Below are 5,764 nucleotides of genomic sequence, written 5' to 3' on the forward strand. Positions count from 1 at the left end.
GGGTTATGGAGGGAGTGGGGGGCCGAATGGGTCGGCCCATTCGGGCGGCTGGGGGCCCGCGTGGATGGCCAGCTGGGCCAAAGGGCCCAGCGGGGGGTCCCTTTTTATTTTTTTTGTATTTGCTTGTTTTCTGTTTTTATTTCTTTTTCTTTTACTTCTTTACTTTTCTGTTTTAAATCATTTTATGTTATTTAGGCCTTTTATAAAAATATGTTTTCTTTACTATAATTACCCTTGTAATATTCGGCACCCACCGAACATTTTTGTTTCAATTTTGAAAAACTTTTATTGCTGACATTAATTTGAATTTGAATTTTGAAACGGTTTGACCTAACGGCAGATTAGCAACAGTAACTGTGGTGACGTGGCATCATTAGCGTGGGATTACTGTAGCTTGATTATCCGGGCGTTACAAAACTCCTCCACTACAAGAAATCTCGTCCCGAGATTTAGGAGGTAGAAGGAAACAGTGCGGGGTATTCTTCGCGCAGACGATCCTCTCGTTCCCAAGTGGCTTCATCTTCAGAATGGTGCGAACACTGGACTTTGAGGAACTTGATCGCCTTCTGACGTGTGCGGCGTTCAGCTCGGTCGAGAATGCGGACCGGATGCTCCTTATAGGAGAGGTCCTGCTGCAATTCGAGCACTTCATGATCCACAACTCGGATTGGGTCCTTGAAGCAACGGCAGAGCTGTGACACATGGAACACATCGTGAACCTGAGAAAGGTTCGGCGGTAGCTCCAGTTGGTATGCCACTTTTCCACGCCTTTCCAGAATAGTGAATGGGCCAATATAGCAAGGAGCTAGTTTGCCCTTGATTCCGAAGCGGTGAGCACCCTTCATTGGTGTGACTCGAAGATAAGCCTTTTCGCCAGGTTGATAGACCATGTCTTTATGATGACGGTCATACTGACTCTTCTGACGTGACTGAGCAGTCTTGAGATTCTCACAAATAATGCGGACTTGTTCTTCGGCATGTTGGATAATATCCGGACCGAAGAGTGGACGTTCCCCAGTTTCTGACCAGTTCAGAGGGGTTCGGCACTTTCGTCCATATAACACTTCGAAGGGGGCCATCTTTATACTAGCTTGATAGCTATTATTATAAGAGAACTCAGCATACGGGAGAGATTCCTCCCATTTCTTGCCGAAGGAAATAACACAAGCTCGAAGCATGTCTTCGAGAACTTGGTTGACGCGTTCAACTTGCCCTTGCGACTGAGGATGAAATGCAGTACTGAATGACAGATGAGTTCCCATGGCTTCTTGGAAACTTGCCCAGAATCTTGAAGTGAATAAGCTGCCACGGTCTGAGCTGATAACCAATGGAATACCGTGGAGTGAAACAATCCTGGACATATAGAGCGTTGCCAGCTGACTAGCAGTGATCGTTTCTTTGACCGCCAGGAAATGTGCAACTTTGGAAAGCCGGTCAATGACGACAAGAATAGCATCATTACCTTTCTGTGATTTGGGAAATCCAGTGACGAAGTCCATCTCAACATGGTCCCATTTCCATTCAGGAATAGAGATAGGTTGCAGAGTTCCAGCAGGCCTTTGATGTTCTGCTTTGATACGACGGCAAACGTCACACTCAGCAACATAACGAGCAATGTCTTGCTTCATATTAGACCACCAGAATCTCTGACGGATGTCTTGGTACATCTTTGTACTACCAGGATGGATACATAGAGGCGTATCATGAGCTTCTTTCATAACTTCCTGTGTCATATCCAGGTTTTTCTCTGCACATGGCACCACTAGGCGGCCCTTGAAGTACAAAGTGCCATCTTCAGCAATAGTGAAGAATGAGGGCTTTCCTTCTGCGAGGTAGCGCTTAATCTTGTGGGCTTCAGAGTCATATCCCTGTATTCTCTTGATGGAGTCCAAGAGATATGGCTCGACAACCAGGGTATTGAGGGAACCCTGGGGAACAACACGGAGGTTCATCTTGCGAAACTCCTTAGGAGGGGGAGCGAGTGCACCCGGAGGAACAATATGGAGGTTCAGCTTCCTGAATTCTTCAACAAGGGAGGGCTGAACTTTGTGAACCTGGAGGTGGTTGCAGTAAGACTTGCGGCTCAAGGCATCAGCCATTACATTAGCCTTGCCTGGCGTATAGGAAATACCCAAGTCAAAGTTTGCAACAAGCTCCATCCATCTCTGCTGACGGAGGTTCAGGTCTGGCTAAGTAAACAGATACTTCAGACTTTGGTGGTCAGTGAAGATCTCGCAACGATTACCAAGAAGGTAATGTCGCCACTGCTTCAGCGCATGAATGACAGCAGCAAGTTCGAGGTCGTGAACTGGGTAGTTCTCTTCGTGAGGGCGCAATTGCCGAGAGGCATAAGCAATCACTTTGCGGTCTTGCATTAGGACACAGCCTAATCCTTGACGGGAAGCGTCGCAGTAAATGACGAAGTCCTTCTTAGTATCAGGAGGAGCTAGAACTGGGGCAGAAGTCAACTTGTCTTTGAGTGCCTGGAAACTTTCCTGACATTTGTCTGTCCATTGGAACTTGACGCCCTTATGCAACAGGTTAGTCAGAGGCCTGACGATCTTGGAGAAGTTCTCGACGAATCGACGGCAATAGTTGGCGAGACCGAGAAAACTTCTGACTTGCTTAACGTTCTTGGGAGGAGTCCAATCAAGGATAGCCTGGACTCGTTCAGGGTTGACGGCAATACCATCCTTAGAGATGACATGCCCAAGATAGGTTACTTCGGGTAGCCAGAATTCACATTTAGAGAACTTGGCATATAGTTGATGCTCTCGTAGCTTTTCCAGCACAAGCCGAAGATGTTCAGCATGTTCTTCTTCGTTCTTCGAAAATACCAGGATATCATCCAGATAAACCACGACGAACTTGTCGAGGTAATCCATGAATATATAGTTCATCAGACGAGAGAAGGTGGCTGGAGCATTGGTTAAACCGAAATACATGACGGTGTACTCGTATGAACCATATCGAGTCACGAAGGCGGTCTTTGGGATATCCTCTTCGCGAACACGGATTTGGTGGTATCCCAACCTCAAGTCGAGCTTAGAGAACACTGATGAACCCGCCAGTTGATCATACAGATCATTGATCCGAGGAAGAGGGTATTTATTCTGAATGGTAGCTTGGTTTATAGGACGGTAGTCTTGAACTAATCGGTTTGTCCCATCCTTCTTCTTGACAAAGAGAGAAGGTGCTGTTGGGGATCGTAGCAGAATTTTAAAATTTTCCTACACTCACCAAGATCCATCTATGGAGTATACTAGCAACGAGGGGAAAGGAGTGCATCTACATACCCTTGTAGATCGCGAGCGGAAGCGTTCCAATGAACGTGGTTGATGGAGTCGTACTCGCCGTGATCCAAATCACCGATGACCGATTGCCGAACGGACGGCACCTCCGCGTTCAACACACGTACGGTGCAGCGACGTCTCCTCCTTCTTGATCCAGCAAGGGGGAAGGAGAGGTTGATGGAGATCCAGCAGCACGACGGCGTGGTGGTGGATGTAGCGGGATCTCGGCAGGGCTTCGCCGAGCTTCTGCGAGAGGGAGAGGTGTTGCAGGGGAGGAGGGAGGCGCCCAAGGCTGTTGTTCTGCTGCCCTCCCTCCCCCCCTTTATATAGGCCCCCTGGGAGGCGGGGGGCGCCGGCCAGGAGCCCATCTGGATGGGGGGGCGGCGGCCCGGGGGGAAACTTGCCCCCCAAGGCAAGTGGGGCGCCCCCCACCCTAGGGTTTCCAACCCTAGGCGCAGGGGGAAGGCCCATGGGGGGCGCCCCAGCCCACTAAGGGCTGGTTGCCTTCCCACTTCAGCCCATGGGGCCCTCCGGGATAGGTGGCCCCACCCGATGGACCCCCGGGACCCTTCCGGTGGTCCCGGTACAATACCGGTGACCCCCGAAACTTTCCCGGTGGCCGAAACTTGACTTCCTATATATAATTCTACACCTCCGGACCATTCCGGAACTCCTCGTGACGTCCGGGATCTCATCCGGGACTCCGAACAACTTTCGGGTTTCCGCATACTCATATCTCTACAACCCTAGCGTCACCGAACCTTAAGTGTGTAGACCCTACGGGTTCGGGAGACATGCAGACATGACCGAGACGCCTCTCCGGTCAATAACCAACAGCGGGATCTGGATACCCATGTTGGCTCCCACATGTTCCACGATGATCTCATCGTATGAACCACGATGTCGAGGATTCAATCAATCCCGTATACAATTCCCTTTGTCAATCGGTATGTTACTTGCCCGAGATTCGATCGTCGGTATCCCAATACCTTGTTCAATCTCGTTACCGGCAAGTCTCTTTACTCATACCGTAATGCATGATCCCGTGACTAACTCCTTAGGCACATTGAGCTCATTATGATGATGCATTACCGAGTGGGCCCAGAGATACCTCTCCGTCACACGGAGTGACAAATCCCAGTCTCGATCCGTGCCAACCCAACAGACACTTTCGGAGATACCCGTAGCATACCTTTATAGTCACTCAGTTACGTTGTGACGTTTGGCACACCCAAAGTACTCCTACGGTATCCGGGAGTTGCACGATCTCATGGTCTAAGGAGAAGATACTTGACATTGGAAAAGCTCTAGCAAACGAACTACACGATCTTTGAGCTATGCTTAGGATTGGGTCTTGTCCATCACATCATTCTCCTAATGATGTGATCCCGTTATCAACGACATCCAATGTCCATAGTCAGGAAACCATGACTATCTATTGATCAACGAGCTAGTCAACTAGAGGCTTACTAGGGACACGTTGTGGTCTATGTATTCACACATGTATTACGATTTCCGGATAACACAATTATAGCATGAACAATAGACAATTACCATGAACAAAGAAATATAATAATAACCATTTATTATTGCCTCTAGGGCATATTTCCAACAGTCTCCCACTTGCACTAGAGTCAATAATCTAGTTACATTGTGATGAATCGAACACCCATTGCGTCCTGGTGTTGATCATGTTTTGCCCTAGGGAGAGGTTTAGTCAACGGATCTGCTACATTCAGGTCCGTATGTACTTTACAAATATCTATGTCTCCATTTTGAACACTTTCACGAATGGAGTTGAAGCGACGCTTGATATGCCTGGTCTTCCTGTGAAACCTGGGCTCCTTCGCAAGGGCAATAGCTCCAGTGTTGTCACAGAAGAGAGTCATCGGGCCCGACGCATTGGGAATCACCCCTAGGTCGGTAATGAACTCCTTTATCCACACTGCTTCCTGTGCTGCCTCCGAGGCTGCCATGTACTCCGCTTCACATGTAGATCTCGCCACGACGCTTTGCTTGCAACTGCACCAGCTTACTGCTCCTCCATTCAAAATATACACGTATCCGGTTTGTGACTTCGAGTCATCCAGATCTGTGTCGAAGCTAGCGTCGACGTAACCCTTTACGACGAGCTCTTCGTCACCTCCATAAACGAGAAACATATCCTTAGTCCTCTTCAGGTACTTCAGGATATTCTTGACCGTTGTCCAGTGTTCCATGCCGGGATTACTTTGGTACCTTCCTACCAAACTTACGGCAAGGTTTACATCAGGTCTGGTACACAGCATGGCATACATAATAAACCCTATGGCTGAGGCATAGGGGATGACACTCATCTTTTCTCTATCTTCTGCCGTGGTCGAGCATTGAGCCGTGCTCAATTGCACATCTTGCAATACAGGCAAGAACCCCTTCTTGGACTGATCCATATTGAACTTCTTCAATATCTTGTCAAGGTACATACTCTGTGA

The sequence above is a fragment of the Triticum aestivum genome, chromosome 5D (genome assembly GCF_018294505.1).
Source record: "Triticum aestivum cultivar Chinese Spring chromosome 5D, IWGSC CS RefSeq v2.1, whole genome shotgun sequence".
In the NCBI taxonomy this organism is placed as follows: domain Eukaryota; kingdom Viridiplantae; phylum Streptophyta; class Magnoliopsida; order Poales; family Poaceae; genus Triticum; species Triticum aestivum.